General features: G+C 43.0%; 1 protein-coding gene and 1 long non-coding RNA gene across 2 annotated transcripts in view; one reads left to right on the forward strand and one right to left on the reverse strand.

The window, feature by feature from the left end:
* The window catches only part of mrpl33 (mitochondrial ribosomal protein L33), a 106,278-nt gene that overhangs the window by 44,891 nt on the left and 38,492 nt on the right, over positions 1-22,895 (forward strand). The window lies entirely within an intron of this gene.
* On the reverse strand, positions 477-22,893 carry LOC132401052 (uncharacterized). The gene is made up of 2 exons (XR_009514464.1): positions 21,757-22,893; positions 477-843 (listed from the first exon to the last, which is right to left on the reverse strand). It is a non-coding gene; the product is annotated as an uncharacterized LOC132401052 (long non-coding RNA).

Below are 22,895 nucleotides of genomic sequence, written 5' to 3' on the forward strand. Positions count from 1 at the left end.
TTGTTTATAAACAGGCTTCCCTTATTTTGGATTCTTCTACAATTTCTTTGCTTCAGTATTCACTACAGAAAAGAATCTTTGCGATTGTAGGGATGACTGAAAAGCTTGAGCATATAGATATTAAGAAAGAGGATGTGCTGGAGCTTTTGAAAAGCATCAAGTTGGATAAGTCACCGGGACCAGACAAGATGTACCCCAGGCTACCATGTCAACACCCCTCGAGATCTTTTGACCCTCCCATTCTACCAAACCCAAAACAAAAACAAGGCCATTCTGTGCAACTTTCCTAATAATACAAGTTGTTCAATGTCAGGAGCACAAGTAATGTGAGGTTCAGGTCCAATGAAAAACATGCTCACAACAACAACATAAGCATAAAGGTACAGACAACACAGAATTTTAATTATATACATAAATTCTATGCATAGTGAAGAGAGGGAAAAAATGTGCCTTTTTATACATTGTACAATCAGGAGTCATTTTCAATCTTTTTTATTGATTTTTTAAAATGAATAGATACAAATCAGAGGACAAGTTATATCAAATACATAATGCAATAAACATACAAAACAATGTCCATGTTAGTGGAAGAGGTGTTCATAGTGTCCCATTGCTTAGGTATGGTTAGGGTTCTGCAGGTTTGTTCAAGGAAAGTAGCAGTTCCTAAACCAGATGGGGTGGGGACTTCAGGCTTTTGTACCTTCTCCCTGACAGTGGCAACAAGAAGAGGGCAAGACGCGGATGATGTTTGATGTCAGCTTCTTGAGGCAGTGCCTCCTATAGATTCTGTCAATAATGAAGAGGTCCATCCTCACAATGGTCTCTCCGCAGCTTCTTGCATTCCTGTGAATTGGAATTGCTGTACCAGATCATAATGCGACCATTCAGGATACTTTCAACCCACCCATTCCAGTTGTTGGCCAAAACAGAAAATAGAATTCCTGTTCTGCACAGATCTTCACACTCTCTGTACCAATCTCAAAATGATCTTTACACCAACAGATAAGGGTGATGCCATTGTAGTCTGGTGGAATGACATCTATATTGCAGAGACATAACGGCATCCCTCAGACACTTCCTCGTCACTAGTTCTGGACCAGGACCCCACTGAAGATCTTGACTGTGATCACCCATACCATCATTGACCTCATCACCTTTGGAAATCTCCCCTCCATGGCCTCCAAACACTTTGTTCTCAGCCCCATAGCACCTATTTCTACCTCCTACCCAGATTCCCAAAACTGAAGGACCCATTGTTTCTGCCTGCAATATAGCAAAATGCTATGGAACCTCATTCATGATCCTGAGAATGAGACTGGATGAACATTGGTTTTCATATCATCCTAAAGGAGGCAGATCCAACAGTGCAACACTCCCTCAGCGCTACACCAGCATGTTTGCCAGAATCATGTGTGAAGGTCTCTAGCGGAGACATTTATGAAGATCGAGAGGAGCACAAATTTGAATGGGCATCAGTGGAAGTCGTGGCACAAGAAAGCATGCAGCATGCAAGAGAATTCCTAGAAATGTGGTTTTCTGTGAACAATTCTGTAAACAAACACGAAGACCTCGATCCTATGTATGACCCAACATTCAAATTCTAAGAATTGACACAAAAGCAGAAGCTTTTTACCTTTAAACTAGGCGTTGCCCCGTCGAAAAGGAAATGTGAAACTAATCTTGCAACACATGCTAAATATTATGAGACTGCCACAAACGAGTGAATCATCCCACTCATGACTGGCATCCACGTCTAATTTATTCCCTTCGCAGTCCTTGCTCCTATGGTGATGCCAGCTGTTAGTTTCACTTCCCTGCTGTGCCAAGTGGATGTAGAAAGCAGGATGTGGCATCACAGTGGCAGGTTGTTCCAGAAATTTCCAGACTCTTCAAATCAAACCAGTACCAGGGAAGTTGCCAAACCAAGTTTGTTGGAAAGGCTGTTTAGCCCTTAGTATTAATCTTCTGTACACAGGAAGGTCTCATCTACCATCATATCAGGTACATGGAGGTAGATTCAGTAGGAAAGGTTTTCAGTTCTGTGATATGTGGCCTACTAAGTATACAGTTCATTCGTGGTTTACAGGATGTTAGTGAATGAAGGACTCATGGAGTCACAAAGCAAGACAACTCGGATACTGGCCCTTTGGCCTTTTGAGTCCATGCCGACAACGAATCCTATCCAGTGAGTCCTAGTTCCTGTGCTCGACCCATGTCTCCTCCAAGCTCTACTACTCCATATATTTATTCAAATGCTTCTTAAATAATACTATGTAAAAAATGCTATCCCTTTCTCTCAGTTCCTCTGCCTCCACAGTATCTGCTCTCAGGATGAGGCCTTTCATTCTAGGACAAAGGAGACGTCTTCCTTTTTTAAAGAAAGGGGGTTCCCTTCGTCCACTATCAACTCTGCGCTCCATCACGTCTCCCGTATTTCACGCACCTCTGCCCTCACCCCATCCCCCCACCAGCCCACCAGGGATAAAGTCCCCCTGGTCCTCACCTATCACCCTACCAGCCCACAGATCCAACGTATAATCCTCCTTAACTTCCGCCACCTCCTACGTGATCCCACCACCAGCCACATCTTCTCCTGCCCCCTACTCTCGGCTTTCCGCAGGGATCGCTCCCTACGCGACTCCCTTGTCCATTCATCCCCCCCATCCCTCCCCACTGACCTCCTTCCGGGCACTCATCCCTGCAAACGGAAGAAGTGCTACACCTGCCCCCACACTTCTTCCCTCACCACCATCCCAGGCCCCTGACAGTCCTTTCAGGTGAGGCACCACTTCACCTGCGAGTCAATTGGGGTGATATACTGTATCTGGTGCTCCCGATGTGGCCATTTATACGTTGGGGAGACCCGCCGCAGACTGGGAGATGGTTTTGCCGAACACCGGCGCTCAGTCCTCCAGCAGTGGCGGGATCTCCCTGTGGCCACACACTTCAATTCCACAGACCACTCCCACTCCGACATGTCTGTCCATGGCCTCCTCTACCGTCAAGATGAGGCTACACGCAGGTCGATGGAGCAATACCTTATCTCCCGCCTAGGTAGCCTCCTGCCTGCCGGCATGAACATCCAACTCACAGACCTCCGTTGATACCCCTGCCCCCCCCTTACCCCCATCCCTATCTATAATTTTAGTCTGGTTCTCTTTCTCTCTCTTTTTTCCCCCCTCACTATAATCTCCCCCCACCCCAGCCCTACCTTTCTTTCTCTTTTATTTCCCATAATTCTCCACCTTCCCCCTAGCCCATTTCCCTTCAGCCTATCACTTCCCAGCTCTCTACTTCATCCCTCCCCCCACTTCTTATCCCCCCTCGACCATCCCATGTTACTTCACTCCTGATGAAGGGTTTTGGCCCGAAATGTCGTTATTATCTTCTCCCATAGATGCTGTCTGGCCTGCTGAGTTCTGCCAGCATTTTGTGTTTTTATTTATTTCTAGCATCTGCAGATTCCCTCATGTTGCCTATGTCTCAACCACTTTGCCTGACAACTCGCTCCATTGACCCACCGCTGTCCACATGAAAAAGTTGACCCTTGGGTCCTTTTAAAATCTTTCCCCTCTCTCTCCAAATCCATGCAACCTACTTTGAGTACTACTGAGAAGCCAGCAAGCAAAATGTTCGACAAAACTGTTGCAATTTTACAAAAGCATTTGAGCCCAAAACCATTAGCAATAGCTGTGAGATTTAGAGTTCACAAAAGGAACCATTCAAAGAATGAAAACATTTCTGAATGCATTGCAGAACTGTACAAACTTTTCCAATACTGTGACTTTGGAGATTGACTTCCTGATACATTAAGGAACAGGCTGCATGCAGCATGCATAATCAAAGCACTCAAAAGAGTCTACCGTCAGAAGGAGACCCGATCTTAGAATGGGCATTGGCCATTGCAATATCGTTGGAGACAGCAGAAAACAATGCATCAAAACTACAGAAAAACAGAAAACTAAAGAATGTGAAACTTAAAAAATGTCCCTGAATAGTGCAAGAAGCCAAAGATGTTATCGATGTGGCAAATCTTTCCATGATGCAAATGACTGTTGGTCCAAAGAAAAAACTTGCAGAAAACTTCAAGACAAGGTCATGTAAAGAGGGTGCAAGTCAGATGAAAAGCACAAGCAAAGAGAAAAACCACACAGAGTAAAAGGTTTCAAACACAAAATAAACAAATGCACAGTGACTGAGTATGAAACTGAATCAGATAATGCAGAATCTGACGGAGGTGAACTGTCGTGCATAGTGTTACTGAAGCAGATTGCAAAATCATCTGGATCACAATAGAGGTGGCTGGTGTAAAACTGAAAATGGAGCTGGATACAGAGTCAGCTTTGTCTATAAATTCCGAGGCTGACCACAAGAGTCTGTTTTCCTAAGCTACCATTAGAAAAGACCAGAGTGAGGCTAAAAACCTTCACAGGCAAAAAAGTGTCTTCCAAAGGCAAACTGAAAGTAAACATGAGATAGGGGGGCAAAACACAGCAGTTAGAGTCTATATTTGTTGAAAAGTGAAGGGCCAGCACTTCTCGGACATGAATGGTTGAGAAAAATCCAATTAGACTGGCACATAATCAAAGCTCTCAATGTGTCATCAACAGGCAACAGCAGCCCAAATGGTAGCACTAACCAGAGACTGGTATAGCTGCTTAATGCTAATGAGAAGGTGTTTGAGAAGTGGATTGGCAAACTCAAAGGCATGAAGGCCAGAATCGAACTGGATGAAGTAGCAACACCAAGATTGCATAAAGCACGTCCAGTGCCTCACGCACTATGCCCTAAAGAAGAGGCTGAACTGCAGAGCTTGGAGGAATCTGGAATTCTCTCCAAGGTTTAGTGGAGCAATTGGCCCATGCCCATGGGTCCCAGTGATCAAAACAAGGAAGGCAGAAGCTGTTTGTATATGGGGGGGGGGGGGGGACTTCAAAGTGAGTATCAGCCCTGTGCTGTGTATTGTGCAGCATCCCCTGCCACAAATAGAAGACATTTCTGCATCTTTGGTAGGCGGGGAGAGGCTTTCAAAGATTGACTTGTCACAAGCCCAACTGCAAATGGAGATTGAGGAGTCAAGCAAGAAGTTGCTCACAATTGACACTCGCGAGTATAACCATATCATCTTTGGCGTCACATCAGCTCCAGCAGTTTGACAAAGGGCAATGGAGCAAGTGCTCCAAGATATCCCAGGAACACAACGACATCATTGTGATGAAGAGCATCTTCAGAACCTCAGTGAAGTCCTTACCAGGCTGAATGAGCATGGTCTGCATGCAAAGAGAGAAAAATGAGAGTTTTTCAAGAATGAAATCTCATATTGTGGATATGTCATTGACAAGCATGGATACATAAGTGACAAGAGAAGACTGAAGCAATGCTACAGGCACCAAACCCAGAAAATGTGTCACAACTCAGGTCATACTTGGGCTTGTAAACTACTACCATCGGTTTCTCCCAAACATTGCTACAGTGCTGCTCCCATTGAATGCACTGTTACAGACAGGAGCAAAGTGGGAATGGTCAGAAATACGTGAAAGAGCATTCAAGCAAACAAGGGGACTAATAACATCAAATGAACTGCTCACCTATTACGACCCATCTCTGCCCATCAGCCCGGCGTGTGATGCAACCCCTTGTGGCACTGGAACCATTTTGTTATACTCTATGAAAGATGGATATGAATGTCCGATTGTACTTGCTTCAAGATCACTGATGAGTGCAGAATCCAACCACGCACAGATAGACCGAGAGGCCCGTAGTCTAGTTTGGGGAATAAAGAAATTCCACCCCTCCCTCTACAGACAAAAGTTTACTCCAGTGACAACCACCTTGTGTCTATTTTCAACCCCAAGAAGGGGATCTCTGTGATGTCTGCTACCCCGTTGCAATGTTGGTCATTTTTCGTAACTCTTACAACATAGAGTTCAAGGGCACCAAACAACACAGCAGTGCTGACAGCTCATCATGTCTTCCACAGCTGGCAATTGAAAAAGTAAAGTCTTTGTTCTGTGACCTAGCAGAGGTGTTCCACACAGCACTTCTTGACCAACTGCCAGTAACAAATTCTGAAATACAAAGAGAAACAAGGAATGACTCAACATTGTCAGAAGTCCATGACATCATCATGCAAGGATGGCAGTTCTTGATAATCCTATGCTTCCAGAGTCCTCAGTGAGTCGAGCCCAACTGTCTGTATGTCAACAGACAGACAGACATACTTTATTGATCCCGAGGGAAATTGGATTTCATTTCAGCCGCACCAACCAAGAATAGTGAAGAAATATAGCAATATAAAACCATAAATAATTAAATAATAATAAGTTAATCATGCCAAGTGGAAATAAGTCCAGGACCAGCCTATTGGCTCAGGATGTCTGACACTCTGAGGGAGGAGTTGTAAAGTTTGATGGCCACAGGCAGGAATGACTTCCTATGATGCTCAGTGTTACATCTCGGTGGAACGAGTCTCTGGCTGAATGTACTCCTGTGCCTAACCAGTTGATGCACCATCAATAACACACTGAGACGTAGGCGAGATATCGGCTTTTATTGACTGGAAGAAGGAACCAGGAGTGAGTGTCCATCATACTATGTCCTGGAGACTGAGGCCGAGCGTCAGGCCTCAGATCGCCTTTATACAGGGGCCTGTGGGAGGAGCCACAGGAGCAGTCAGCGGGGGCGTGTCCAGACAGGCACATAGTTCACCACACCAGTACATTATGGAGTGGATGGGAGTAATTGTCCAAGATGGCATGCAACTTGGACAGCATCCTCTTTTCAGACACCACCGTCAGAGAGTCCAGTTCCACCCCCACAACATCAGTGGCCTGACGAATGAGTTTGTTGATTCTGTTGGTGTCTGCTACCCTCAGCCTGCTGCCCCAGCACACAACAGCAAGCATGATAGCACTGACCACCACAGATGTGTGGATCTTGAGTTGTGGTTCCCTCTAAACAACACCCCAGAGTGTTAGAAGATTTGCCCGAAGGACACCTGGGTACCTGGGTAGATGAAGAGCCTCACCCAGAGGTACATGTGATGGCCAGGAACAGATAGACAGATTGAAGATTTGGCATCGCTGTTTGGGATCCTGCAAAGTTCAAATTGCACCCCCACAGGCACTGTTACATCCCTGAGAGTGGCTGTCTTCACCATGGCAAAGAGGGCTTATTGATTTTGCTGGGCCATGTTTCTGATTGCTGTGGAAGCTCATTCGAAGTGGCCTGACGTCATACCAATGGATTCAACCACCTCAGAAAAAACTGTTCACACTCTGAGGACTATCTTCTCCAGAAATAGCTTGCCCAAACAAGTTGTGAGTGGCAACGGACCTCAATACAGATCAGAAACATTCAGACTATTCCTGAAGAAAAATGGCATCAAACATTTCAAGTCTGCTCCTCATCACCCAGTAACAAATGGGTTAGTTGAAAGGTTTGCCCAAACTTTCAAGAAGTCCATTAAAGCTATGGACATGGAGGAATCTACCACACAAGGTGGATAACTTCCTTTCTGGGTATCAGAACTCTGTTCATGCGATGACAAAACCAAACATCTGCAACGCTGTTCATGAGCAGGAATCTGAGATCTTGCATAGACCTTCTTAAACCAGATCTACGGTGGGAAGTGCAGAATAAACAGTTCAGCCAGCTGCCATGTGACACTGCAAGGAACTTCGAAGTTGGACAGAAAGTCCTAGCTTGTGATTACCAAGAAGACAAGTGGACACTCAGTAGGATAGCTACAAGAACTGGACCACTGATGTTTACACTGGATGTTGGACATCAGACATGGAGACATCACGTGGACCAGATACTGGATGCTCAGCTGAGGAACACAGCTGAGTCAATTGCATCCAAGAAGACGGACACTTTACAGCCACCGGACTTACGTCTCAGTGATGATCATGTTACTAATAGCAATTTGACACCTGCCAAATCTGATACCATTCCACAGGCCCGGAGGCACTAACTTGGAAGAAACAGAGCGCCACCCAAATTCTGAATCTTTAGTATAATGAAGTTAGTTATGGACTGTTATTGTGAAAGTATGTTTATTTGAATATGGTTTATTAAAGGGAAATTGAATGTTTTGTTACCTATAGCTTTATGTTACATTAATCTAAAGGAGCAGTGACTCCCCTTGGTGCTACAAATTGACTGATAACTTACCCATGCACATTTATCTGCAGCTCTCTCTGTCTGCAATGTGAATATACCAGTTAAACTCACCTCCACCTGCGGGCTTTTATTTAATTAATATGCAGTTGTACAGACACAACAACAAGGGCAGGGACTGAATCCCGATGCCCTTTTAAGAAATAGGCCCAAGCCTGCTCTTTCCTGACCATTGTTTACTCCAAGATATTTCCATTACATTCACTGTAGGCATTTTGTCTTTTGGGCCAATCCCATCTCCTGCTGCAAGCATTCCGAGATCTCCAAGCAGGTGCCAAACAAACTGTGAGTGTGAGCTTTCTCTCCCCAGATGCCAATAGGATTTACAAGTGGCTGAGGGAGAGAATACAGCAATGTGCTTGCTTTTTCTGGACTGTGTGGTATTTGGCTAATTCTCGGAGCCCCAGGTGGGATCTAAGGACTCTTTGGTGAGTCACTGGGATCGTCAAGATGGATATAATTGATTTACAAAGCACACAGACATAGATCAGTATAGGAACAGGCCCTTTGCCTCTCGATGCTGTGCAGAACACAATGCCAAATTAAAGTAACTCTTCTGCCTGCACGTGACCCACATTCCCGTACTGTCTGCATATTTTGATAGACATCTAGCCAGCATGGACGACTTGGGCTGAAGAGCCTGTTTCAGGGCTGAATAACTCTTTCATATACAAGTGTGGATCATCAGGCAAAGAGCTAGATAAATAACATCGACCAGATTGATATTGCCGAGGGCCTGCCTTGGTTCAATGGGTAAAAATGCTTTCCTTCTGCACTATAAGGTAGGTTTTCAACCAAAACATTAATTTAGTTTTGTCAGACCTACCCGATTTCCTCCTGCCTTTCCTTTTAATATTTCATATTGTCACTAGTTTGCTTTTCTTTCTTATTATTTGTTGGCCTTATCTATTGGCACTGCCTCTGATGAATCTGGACAGCAAAAACCTACTGCTTCTCAAAGTGTTCAAGTCTTCGCCTTTTAGGGTATATTTTCTATCTCTGCCCTCAATTCCAAGTTGCAGTACTTCATGTTTTCCTACATTGAACTGCATCGGCGATCTATGTTTTTCTAGCAGCCCTTCTAAAATCTGGCCCGGGATTCAATCAAAATATGTGGGTGGTGGTCATATTTCCCTAATACTTACAGAAGGGCAGTGGAGTCGTGTTGCATGCCTAGGACAAGGCATGCATTACAATTAGAGAAGGCTGGAACAGGCAGAACAGTGGAGGAACACGCCCTTTTGCCCATGACACTGCGCTGAACTAATTAAACTAATAATTAAATATCTAACTAAACTAGTCTCTACTGCCTACACAATCATGTATCCATGCTCAGCACATTCATATATCTCTTAAACAACTCTGTCGTACTTGCTTCCTCCACCACCCCAGGCAGCACGTTGCTGACTCTTGAACTCAGTGCCTGGACTAATAAAGGCAAGTATTGAATATACAAACATGAGAAAGTTTGCAGATCTGGCAATCCAAACCAGCACACATCAGAACGCTGGAGGAACCACAGCAGGTCAGGCAGAATCAATGGAAATGAATAAATAGTTGACGTTTGGGGCTGAGACCTTTCTTCAGGACTCAAAGTATGCAGTACTGTATGTTTTCTTTACAACTCTAGCAACTTGCGCAGATTCTTCCAGGGAACTATGGACTTGGATTCCAATATTCCTTTGTACATCGATCAAGTCTTATTTAAGGCAGAGGAGAGAAAAGGGAGTTACTGAGAAATTTAAAGAAGTAAAAACAGACTGAAAGACAAAATAAAACTACAGCTGCTGGAATTTTGAAATAGAAACACACAGCAGTGACTGCTATGAATTGTAGGTGACCATATTCAAAAGAAACAAGGTTGTTTTTTTTAGTTTTTTGGGTTCCATGGGAAATGGGGATTGTGTTTGTGGACGACTGAGGAAGATCAGGCATGATTTTTTTAAACGGGAGAATAGTATACTTTGTGAGCTTCATGTCAGCAAAAAATTTTATTTCACCCTGGTGTATAATGGCAATAAACTTATCGAATCTAATCTAATTCAGCCATTCGTCAAAAATATTAAACCTTGCCTCTGATCCGAGGGTTAGAGTTTGTGGAGAAGGATCGCTGTGACAGAGCATTTTGCCATCTTGCTGTGTTGCCTGACCAATGCTATGGTGTCTATATTGAAACAGAACCATGATGTCACAGGCTACCATTCGTTGTTTTTCAATTTGCAGTCTTTCATATTTCTCAAAATTACTTAACCTTTTTTTTTGCAATTCATCTAGCTACTTGCTATATCTAGACTAAACAAGAATGTCACTCTGTTACCACAGAACCTGCCAGGATATGCATTTTATTAATTTTGGTTTAGAATCTCACCAGAAAAATAAAGCAAAAACACTGCATCATAAATCATAATTAATACTAATTCCAAGCAATAAATTAAATCTTTAACCCTGCATTCACCACAGCTTAGTGGTTAGCATGACGCCATTACAGCTCAGGGTGTCAGGGTTCAGAGTTCAATTCCAGCATCCTCTGTATGTCCTCCCCATGAGATGCATGGGTATTCCCTGGGTACAGCGGTTTCCTCCCAAGGTCCCAAGATGTACCGGGTAGGTTAATTGGGCATTGTAAATTGTCCTGTGATTGGGCTAGGGTTAAGTCGGGGTTGTCGGGTGTTGCTGGGGTGATGTGGTTTGAAGGGTCAGAAAAGCCTACTCCGCGCTTTTTCTCTACATAAATAAATAAATGTTATGTAGAATTAATTTTATAAAATGTTGTCATAAGTTGAAAAGGGAGAATATCGTTCACAGCTAGACTTTGGCAATCAGTTTGCAAAATATTGTGAATGTTTACACTATTAGTTAACTGTAAAGTTTTGTAGCACATTGAAAGCCATCAATTTGGCACAGTTTGCAACCAACTCTGAAGTTAAATCCTGCCTTTTAAGTCCCAAAAACTTTAAATGTATTGCCAAGGCTGGCTAGATTAATGTCAAAACTGGCTGTGTTTTCCAGTCAGGGTAAGAACATGCCTCCCTGTGAGCAAAACCCCAAGCTGATTCAGCATTGGTAGCAAACCAGCAACATTTCCATAATAGGAATTTCTGACTATCGCTGGATGTCAAAGTGGCTATTAACAGCAACATTGAAATCTAAACTCGAATGGTGGATAAATCAGGGGGTCAATTTTGTAATTCACCAGTACTGTGCTGAAGTTGTTGGTGGTGGTGGGGGTGGTGTTTTAAGCTTTATGAATTGTTATGTGTTATTCAGATATATTTTTAGATGATCCTTTGGGACTGTGGATGACTTATTCCCACTCTTGTTGCACTTAAGTGGCTAATGAAGCTAATGTGAAAACTACAGAAGGGGCAAGTGGTGACTTATGGGACAAGTTGGTAAGATGGTATTCTCTCTCAGCTGCCTATGTAGGACTATTATGTGCTCCTGGTGCATAGTGCCAAGGTTTCCAATGCTATCATTCATGCTTATTCTCTGCTTTGAGTAGTCACTCCCAAAAGTCAGAGTGGGAGGAAGGTTTTTATGCATGGTCAAGGAGGCTTGAGTATATCCTGAATTTTTTTTTAATCTTTCCATTTGGTAATCTTTTCCCATATCAGACCTAGGAATATGGCTTCTGGAGGGGCAGGAGGGCAGGAGCAAACAAAAGGCCGGATAGGCTAGGACTTTTTTTTCTGTTGAGCATAGGAGGCATGAGGGGTGACCTTGTGGAGGTTTATAAAATCACCAGTGACATACTTAAGGTGAATAGTCACAGAATTTTTCTCAGATTAAGGGAGTCTAAAACTTGAGGGTAAAGGGGGTAAGATTCAATGGGGATCTAATGGCAACTTCTTCACACAGAGCACGGTGTATGTAGGGAATGAGCTGCCCAAGGAAATGGTAGAGATGGGTACATTTACAATGTTGAAAAGACAATTGGACAGGTAGATTTTGGAAATACAAGCCAAACACAGGCAAATGTGATTAGTTAGGTCAAGGGACCTTTCTTTATGTTGTATAATTCTATGACCTGGTCCAATTCAAGGTTCTTGACCGAAAACATCGACAGAGATGATGCTGAGTTCCTCCGGCAATTTGTGTCTCACTTGATCTCTTTTGCAAGTCTGTTGTTGGGAATGAGAATGGCATGGTTTATCCAGCATTGATGTGTGAGTACACTATGGCTTCACTGTTGCGGATGTTGGCCACGGGGAGGGCTGCCCGTGGGTCATTTATTGTTCCAGTAAATTTGGAAGACACTGTGGAGACATTGTTAGCCATTCACTTCCAATGCCTCAGTCATCCGGGTCTCTGAAACATGAAGAAGAGTAGGAATCGCTGCTGTCCTGCAGACCATTGGTTTCATTATGAGATCTTTGTTTTCAGCTACTTTTTCCTTTGATCAACCAAATGCGATGCTGATGCATTGATGTGAATGATGAAGTTTATCATTAATGTCTATAATTTCTAACAAAGGAGAGTAAACCCTTGTCAATCAAATATAATTTAAATCTGTGTCTGCATTAGCTTGAGTACAATGTCCCCACCCCATTGATTTTAATAACTCTCATACTATTATGGCTATGGGAAGTATATGTTACTGTTTTTATCTCTTTAACCAGTAAAATATGACAAGAAGGAACTTGCATTTGGGTGACATCTGCAATGTAAAGCTTGAGAAAAGAGGGAGAGTGGCCAAAGAGCTTCTTGAGAAATTAGGTTCTGTGGAGACTTTTAAAGGGAAGGAAGAAGGTGCAGAAGTGAAATTGTCTTTTGTTTGACTTTAATTTAACCTTCACTGGGTGTGGTAGTGCGCTGTTAAACTGTTGGTTTAGTATCCTGAGTTGGAATGGGTGAGCTCAGATCCTCTAAGCTGTTCGGGAACTTAGAGTATCACTGAAAAAAAACTGACATTCTGTGAAGCGATTAAAATTTAGTTTATGCTGGCACACCAACAGCTCTACTTTTTTAGGAGTTTGAGGAGATTTGATATGTCACCGAAGACTCTTTCTGTAGATGTATGATGGAGACCATTCTGACTGGTTGCATTACAGTCTGGTATGGAGGCTCCAAAGCAGAGGATTGCAAGATGCTTCAAAGGATTGAAGAAATGTCCAGCACAACCCTCCCTACCATGGAGGCAACATCCATTGTTAAGGACCCCCTCCATTTGGGACATGCTTTCTTCTCATTACTATCATCAAGGAGGTGCAGGGATCGAAGATTCACTGAAGACCCAGTGAATTGGGAAAAGTTTCTTCCCCTCTGCCTTCAGATTTTTGAACAGCCCATGATCTCATAAACATGATCTCTTTTTTTTTGCATTTAAACTCTGGATTTTATAGTGTCTATAAAAATATACATCCCCCTTGGAAGATTTGATGATTTATTGTTGGACAATATTGATTCACAATGGATTTAATTTGGCTTTTTTGACACTGATGAACAGAAAAGATTTTTTCATGTCAAAGTGAAAACAAATTTCTACAGAATAGTCTAAATTTGCTACAATTATTACACAAAATTCAAGTCAGTATTTAGTAGATGCACCTTTGGCAGCAATTGCAGCCTTGAGTCTGCTTGGATAGGTCTATATCAGCTTTGCACATCTGGACACTGCAATTTTTTCCCCATTCTTCTTTACAAAACTGCTCAAGCTCTGTCAGATTGCATGGAGATCATGCATTTGGATTGAGGTCTGGACTCTGACTTGGCCACTCCAGGACATTAACTGTGTTGTTCTTAAGCCATTCCTGTGTAGCTTTGGCTTTATGCTTGAGGTCATTGCCTTGCTGGAAAATAAATCTTCTCCCAAGTTGCAGTTATTTTGCAGACTACATCAGGTTTTCCTCCAGGATTTCCCTGTTTTACCCTCTACCTTTACAAGCTTTCCAGGGCTTGAACCAGTGAAGCATCCCCACAGCATAACGCAGCCAGCACCATGCTTCATGGTGGGGATGATGAATGTTTAATGATGTGCTGTGTTTGGCTTATGCCCAACATAACGTTTATTTGATGGCCAAAAACCTCAATTTTAGTTTCATCAGGCCACAGAACCTTCTTCCAGCTGATTTCAGAGTCTCCCACGTCTTCTGGCAAACTCTAGCCGAGATTTCATGTGAGCTTTTTCTCAACAGCGGCTTTTCCTTTGCCACTCTCCCATAAAGCTGCAACTGGCGAAGCACTTGGCAATAGTTGTATGCACAGTCTCTCCCATCTCAGCCACTGAAACTTCTAACTCCTCCAGAGTTGCCATAGGTCTCTTTGTGGCCTCTTACTAGTCCCTTTTTGCAGGGTCACTCAGTTTTCCATAGTCTTACTCCCCAAGGCCTTCTCATGCCCCCTTCTAGCTCTCCTAGGTCCATTCTTCAGCTTTTTCCTGGCTACCTTGTATCTCTCTAGAGCCATGTCTGAATCTTGCTTCCTAAACTATAAGAAAAAGTAAGCTTCTTTCTTCCTGTTGACTAGATATTCCACATCTCTTATCAGCGATGGTTCCTTGACCCTATCATCCTTTTCTAGCTTCAATTGGACAAACCTATCCAGAACCCTATGCAAGCGCTCCCTGAACACCTCAACATTTCTTTTGTGCATATTTCTGAGTTCAGCCCTTCCCAATTTATGTTCCCAAGTTTATGCCTAATTGCATGATAATTTTTCCTTCCCCAATTTAATATTTTGCACATTATCGGCTCCTATCCTTGTCCAAGGCTATGGTAAAGGTCAGGGAGTTATAGCACTGTCTCTGAAATGCTCACTCACCAAGAGGTCTGTCACTTGACCTGGTTCATTGTCTAGTACCAGATCCACTGAGGTCTCTTTCTTCAGGCCGTGTACATAATGTGTCAGGAACCCTTCCTGGACATACCTAACAAATTCCGCCCCATCTACACCTTTTACACTAAGGAGATGTCACTCAGTATTAGGTAAGGTGAAGTTACCCATGACCTGTTATCTTTGCACCTTTACAATTCTGACTCCAGATCTTCTCCTCGGTGTCTGCTGCTATTGGGGGAGGGGGGCCTGTAGTATGTTGATTGGCACGGGGATAGTATCCCTGCATCTTGTAGCTTCTTCCGTGTCCCTTTTGAAAATCTAAACCCCAGAACATCCAGCAGCCAGTCCTGCCCTTGTGACAGTAAAGTCTCTGTAATGGCTACAACATTGTAGTTCCCTGTACTGATCCATGCTCTAAGCTCATCACCCTTTTTCTTGATGTATCTTGCTTAAAATAGACGCATTTCAACCCATCCAAAATACTGCAATTATACCCTATCCACTGCTTATCCTTCCTTATGGTCTCTCCACACACAGGATCTACCTTAACACCAACAGCTCCATCCTCTGACCTATCAGTCTGTTTACATCCCCCTGCCAAGTGAGTTTAAACCCTCCCCAACAGCTCTAGCAAACCTGCCTTTCAAGGACATTGGTCCCCCTTGAGTTCGTGTTTGTCCACCCATCTCCATAATTACCTTGAAACTAAAGGAATTATGATCAGTTAATTGAAAGTGCTCCCTACGCACATGTCTGTCACCTGTCCTCTCTTATTCCCTAAGAGGAGATCCATTTGGGACTTCCACATGTTCATTAAGGAAACTTTCCTCAGTACATTTAACAAGTCCTTTTACAGTATAGGAACCCCAGTCAAAATGTAGACTTCCACAACCTACTTTTCTGCTAACTCTGTACAAACTTTCTTATGCTTTACAAGAACCTATTGGCCTCTGCCTTAATAATATTCAAAATCTTTACTTCTACAGTTTGAGGAAGAGAATTCCAAAGATTCACAAACTTTTGGAAAATAAAATCATCTAAATTTAACGAGCCAAAACCTTATCTTTAAGCAATTTCTAAATTCTCACAGAAAGAAAACATCTCCACATCTCATAGTTTCTTATTTTATTGCAACATAGAGGGAGGCTTTTATGCCCATCAAGTCAATGCTAGGTGTTGCTTAAAATGGAATCACTCTCATTCCCCCACTTAGTTCCCTGGAACCTACTATCTCACACACAGCATTCAACTCCAGCCAAATTCCCCTGTCAGCCACCTACACTCAGGGCAATTTGCAGTGGCCAGTTCACCAATCAATCGGCACATCTTTGTATGACCACCCAGAAGAAGCCCACACAATCAATGGAAGAACATGCAATCATGTTGTGCAGTAGCACCTCTGCTTGTTGTACCACTATACCTGCCAAAATCCCTCAAGCTTTTACATGAGGACAGCATAAAACAGGCTGATATGCTAGACCATGTCGATGTTAAGAATGAGGATATGCCAGAACTTTTGAAAAACATTAGGATAGACAAGTCATCTGGGACTGGATTGTATATAACTACGATACTACAGCAAGCCAAGGAAGAGATTGTAGTGACTTTGTCAATCATCTTTGCATCTTCACTGGCTACAAGAGTACAACCAGAAGATTGGAGGTTGGCAAATGTTTTTTCATTGTTCAAGAAAGGAAATAGGAATAATCCAGAAATTAGAATTCAATTTTATGTCGGTGGTGAGCAAAATATTGGAGAGGTTTCTTACAGACAGGATTTATGAGCATCTTCAGAAGCGTAGTCTGATTAGGGACAGTCAGCATGGCTTTGTGAGGGCAGATTGTGCCTCACGAGCCTAATTGAAGACTTTGAGGAAGTGACAAACAAACTGATGAAGGTACAGCGGTGGATGTTGTGTATATGGAATTTAGTAAGGCATGGTAAGCTTACTCAGAAAGCCAGGAGGCATGAGATCCATGGAAATTTGGCTGCATGGATTCAGAATTGGCTTCCACAGAAGGCAGAGGATGGTTGTAGATGGAATGTAGTCTGCCTGAAGGTCGGTGACCAGTGGTGTTCTGCAGGGATCTGTTCTGAGACCCTGTTCTTTGTGATTTTAATTTATAACTTGGATGAGGAAGTAGAATAGTGGGTTAGTAAGTTTGCAGGTGACACGGTCATTGGTCATGTTGTGGGTAGTGCAGATGGCTGTCATGGGGTACAGTGGGACATTGATAGGATATAGATCTGAGCTATGAAGTGGCAGATGGAGTTCAATCCAGAAAAGTGTTAATTGATACAAGGTAGAATGCAGAGTTTATGGCAGGTTTCTCTGCAGTGTGAAAGAACAGAGGGATCTTGGGGTCCATGTCCAGAGATCCCCATAGATACTCAAAGTTGCTGCGCAAGTTGATAGGCTATTAAGATAAGATGAGATAAGATAAAGTAAGATAAGAAAAAACTTTATTTATCCCGAAGGAAATTATTGTTGCTCAGTCAGAAATATATAATTTAGAATACAAAATGTCAGCATTAAGGTATGAAAAGAATACAAATGTGTATTAAAAAGTAAAAGTGCAAAATAAGATGTGCAATGAAACCACATATTTATGTACTTAAGGAGAAGGAGTTGAAGAGTCCTACAGCCACAGGGTGAAAGGATCCCCTGTGGCATTCAGTGTTGCTCCTCGTTGGAATCAGTCTATTACTAAAAGTGCTCCTCTGTTCAGTATGTGATGGAGGTGCATATTTAAGAAACTCCATAGTGTGAAACTCCATTTCACTACCTGGGCAAGTGAGTTTAAGGGTCATGAGGTCATGTTACAATTGTGTAAAATTCTGGTTAGATCATATGGAGTATTATCGTTTTGGAAGGGTCAGGCACAGGCCAAAACATGGCAATGAGGTCCAGGCATGGAGCATATTGAAGCAACAGGGCTAGGGTCCCAGAGCGAGGAACAACCTGACATTTATGCAATTTAAATGTCGGGCCAGATTGAAAAGGCAGGGATTCAGGCCCAGCGGTGAGGGCCAGGCCGCTTCTGCTTGCTGCTCCTTGACACTTATGTAGCCCTGAACTTAACTGAGCCTGTGGCCTGCTCCAGCAGTAGTGATGCCTGGCATTGTGTCGATAGGCTCGTCTTCATTCTGAATGTTATCTACTTCCTTTTATTGTTTGCAGGATTTGTTTTTTTCTGTCTGCATATTGGGGGTTGAACGCTAATTTTTTTTAATAAGTACTTTCAGTTTTTCTTGTTTTGTGCCTGTAAGGAGACAAATCTCAAGGTTGTATAATGTATATGTACATTGATAATAAATATACTGTACTCTGAACTTTGCATTCGGTACTGGTCTAGTTATTATAGGAAATAAATGGAGGTTTCAGAGAGGGTGCAGAGGAGATTTACCATGATGTTGCCTAGATTAGAGAGCATGTTTTATGAGGATAGTTGAGCAAGCTTTTCTCTTTGTGGCGAAAGACGATGAGAAGTGACTTGATGGAGGTGATAGGATGTCTAGGTAGAGTGGACAATCAAAAACTTTTTCCCAGGGCATAAGTTTAAGGTGATTGGAGGAAAGTATAGGGGAATGTCAGAGGTAGGTTTTTTTTTACCCAGAAAGTTGTGGGTAGTTGGAAGATGCTGCTAGGAGTGGGTGGTGTTAGAGACAGATGCAGTAGACCCATTTAAGAGATTATTAGATAGGCACATGGATGATAGAAGAATGTAGGATGATGAGGAGGGAAGGGTTAGATAGATCTTACAGTAGGTTAAAACGTTGGCACATCATCGTGGATCGAAAGGCCTGTACTGTTCAATGTTCTAAAGATAGGACTGGTCTTCTGTTTGAGATTCCAAATTGGAGAAAGGCCAATTTTGAAGGCTTTGGAAGAGATTGGTATTGGTAGTTTTCCAGCAATTGGATGCTTGGTAAGTAGGAGGCTTCAAAAGTGAAATATTGAGAGTACTGAATTTCTATGTCCTATTAGAATAAGCAAAAGGGCTAGCAGGTTTTGGGAATGTTGGCTTTTGACAGATATTAAGGCCCCAGTTAAGAAGAAGAAGGGGGAACCTATCAAATTGGTCCTGTTGAAGATCAATGGGGCCATCTATGCATGGAGCCGAAAGAGATGAGGGAGATCTTAACTGAATTTGTATTTACTCAGGAAATAGAATCAAGGTCTTTAGAATTGAGGAAAAAGAGTATTGAGGTCAGGGATTACAGAAGAGGAGGTGTTGGCTGCCTTGAGGAAAATTAGGGTGGATAAATCCCCAGGGCCTGACAGATGTCCCCTCAGACTTTATGGAAGACTAGTGCAGAAATTGTAGGAGTCCTAGTGGAGATATTGAAAATGTCCTTGGCCATAGGCGAAGTGGTAAAGGACTGTTCAAGAATGGCTCTAAGAATATACTGAAAAATTACTAGCTGATGAGCCAGATATCGGTCATGGGTAAATTATTAGAAGGATTCTAAGGGACAGAATCTATAAGTACTTGGATAGATAGGGCCTGATTAGGGATAGTCAACATGGGTGTGTGCATGGTAGTTTCTGTCCAACCAATCTTATGGAGATTTTTGAGGAGGATACAAGGAAGATCGATGAAAGAAATACAATAGATGTCCACATGGGCGAAGTTCTGCATGGGAGCCTTGTCCAGAAAGTTAAGTCGTTTGGCATTCAGGATGTAAATTGAAACTTACTGCCGAAGAGTCTCAGCCCGAAATGTTGACTGTACTCTTTTCCACAGATGCTGCCAGGCCTGTTGAGATCCTCCAGCATTTTGTGTGTGTTGCTTGGATTTCCAGCATCTGCAGATTTTCTCTTGTTTTGAATTGAATTCAGTATTGGCTTAGCAGAAGACAGAGTGATGGCTGTCTCTCTGACTGGAGGCCTGTAAACTGTGGTTTGCCATGAGGGATCAGTGCTGGGTTTATTGTTTTCTTTCAGCTGCATCTATAATCTGGATGACAGAGTATTAAACTGGATCGATATATTTGCGGATGACACCAAGATTGGTGGCGTAGTGAACAGTAAGGAAGGCTATCAAAGCTTGCAGCAGGATCTGGACCAGCTGGAAAAATGGGCTGAAAAATAGGAAATGGAATTCAATGCAGAGAAGTGTGAGGTATTACACTTTGGCAGGAATGGTGGGGCACTGTGGTGTGCAGTAGAACAAAAGCCTCTGGGAATACCGATCCATAGTTCCTTGGAAATGGCATCACAGGTAGATTGAGTTGTAAGCAGAGCTTTTGGCATAATGGCCTTCATAAATCAGAGCATTGAGTACAGGATATGATGTTATGTTGAAATTATATAAAGCATCAGTGAGGCCAAATTTGGAGTGCAGTATTGGTCACATACCTACAGGAAAGAAATAAATTAGCTTGAAAGGGTACAGATACAATTTACTAGGATGTTGCCAGAACTTGAGTACCTGAGTTATAGGGAAAGGTTGAATAGGTTTGGACATTTTTCTCTGGAGCATAGGAGAATAAGGGGAAATCTTATTGAAGTGTACAAAATTACGAGGGGTATAGATAGGGTAAATACATGCAGATTGGGTGAGACTGGAACTGGAGGTCAAGGGTTTTTGAATGAAAGGTGAAATATTTAAAGGGAGCCTGAGGAGGAACTCCTTCATTTAGAAGGCAGTGCAAGTGTGGAATGAGCTGCCAGCAGATGAAGTAGATGTTGTTTGAATTGCAGCACTGAGGGGAAGTTTGGATAGGTGCATGGATGAGGGGGGTATTGAGTGCTGTGGTCTGGGTGGGGGTGGATGGGACAAGACATAAAAGCAGTACATCGTGCACTAAGTGGGCTGAAGAGCCTGTTTCTGAACTGCAGCACTCTATGAAAGGCTACTGCATATAGATGGGAATATAGAGTTGGAACTAGAATCAGCTCATCTGTAATTTTATTAAATGGCCAGGTAGGAGTTGCTTGCTCCTGTTCTTAAAATTGTATGTTTTCTTCTCACATCAATCCACCAAAGATGTAGCTCTTTACAGGCCAGCCCTGTAACAAATGGGTTCCTTTTTCACAGACATCCTCAGTCGATTTTGTCTGTTGGAAAATACTTTTTTTCACTCAATATGGTAATAATACTTCCACAAGGACTGATAAGAAAGACTAATTGCTTAAAATGAGGGGAACCTGGTCCTGCCATTCATTCCAATTAAGTATATGTGTACCTTGGATTTTTAAAATGTAATAATATTATGAGAGCTTGTTTTTATGTAGGGGTATCCATAGGTCAGGCATTCGTAACCTGGGGGTACTTTGATGGTACATGTGAGCTTATCTTGACAAATTTTAAAGTATGCATAAATCTCCTCCAGCCTTAGCCTGGTGAAAAAGGGCACCATACTTTCTTTCTCCCCCTCCATTTGCTCGTCTCAGTGTCCTAATAAGAATATGGAAGAGGTTGCAAAGATGAAGCCATTCTGGGGGAGGTGGGGGGGGGGGCGGTATCACAGTTGTAAACAGTCGGTGGACTCAGGGTTAATAGGCTGGAGGTAGTGTCACACGAGAAACAAACAACCACAAAATAACCGGGGGAAAAAACCTCTAAAATAGAAGCGATATACTTCAAAGTGACAGGGAATGAACTAAAGTGATTGGCAGCTCAATGCCCCGGAAGCAGTCCTAGCGGGGCGACCTGGAAGTACTGAAATTGCACTGCAAGGCGCAGAGAAGATGCTCCTGACAGCGGTAAATTGTGAGTGTCGCGGGGTAAGAGCGGGACGGGGAGCAAAAGACAGGCAGGGGAACGTTGTGGACGGCAGGGGCGGTGATCTTACCGGAATTGGGACGGGTATCCTCACGAAGCCATCCCATACCTGGAGCTGGATAGCAGGGCTGCACCGATCCCCGCACACCTGAGGCATCTGGTCCAGCCTTAGCAGAGCACATCGTTCCGGGAGTGATAACAGTCTGGAGTCCAATGGACGGGGTCAGGGAGTTTATATACAGAGTAATGAATAACTGGGAGTATTTACAGACTGGATTCTAGTCCAGGGGTTCAGGAGGTCATATATAGAACAATGGATACCTGGGAGTGATTACACACTGGATTCTAATCGAGAGGTTCAGGGCATTGTGTACAGAATAATGGATGTGGAACGATTCTAGACTGATTCTAATCAAGGATTTGAGAGGATACCTATTGACCTAATTGAGAGATTTAGGTACTTCATATTTGATCTTTTGAGTGATTGGTAGATTGAATACAGTCAAGTAGTTCAAATGGTTCATACTCTCCTGGAAGTTATTGGAGAGATACAGTAGGTTTATGTATAGAATAAGTTCCTGCTCGTGATTACAAGACAGAATTGAATTGTGGGGTTTGGCGGGTGTCTATTAATGTGGATAACTGTGATGGTATCCAAATTGGAATCTGTATGCACGGTTTGTTTGGTTAAAATGTTAAATAATGGATGACTTGCAGCCTGAAGCATGAGTTAGTTATTTATTTAGAGATACAGTGTGGAGTAGGGCCTTCCGGCTGCTCGAGCAGTGCTGTCCCTGTAGCCCCTGACAACCCTGATTTAGGCCTAACCTAATCCTGGGACAATTTAAATGAGCAGTTAACCTACCTGGTACGTCTTTTGATGGTGGGAGGAGACCAGAGCACTTGGGGAGGACATAGAGACTCCTTACAGAGGACACCAGGTTTGAGCTCCAAATTCCGACAGCCCAAGCTGTGAAGGTGTTGTGTGGGATTAATATGTGGCAAGCAACATCAGTGCTACAAAAAATGGCATCCTCAAGAAAGGAGGGGATAACCAGCCACCTTTAATTTTTAATGCCTTTACCACGTACATCCATCACCATTAAAAACTTTGAGGGGGTTGGGGGAGAGCACCATTGACCAGAGACTCAATGTAAATCTTGATGTCACAAGAGAAGATGAGAGGCTGGGTGACTAGCAGTAAACTAC

This window comes from Hypanus sabinus, chromosome 10, assembly GCF_030144855.1.
Source record: "Hypanus sabinus isolate sHypSab1 chromosome 10, sHypSab1.hap1, whole genome shotgun sequence".
Classification (NCBI taxonomy): Eukaryota; Metazoa; Chordata; class Chondrichthyes; order Myliobatiformes; family Dasyatidae; genus Hypanus; species Hypanus sabinus.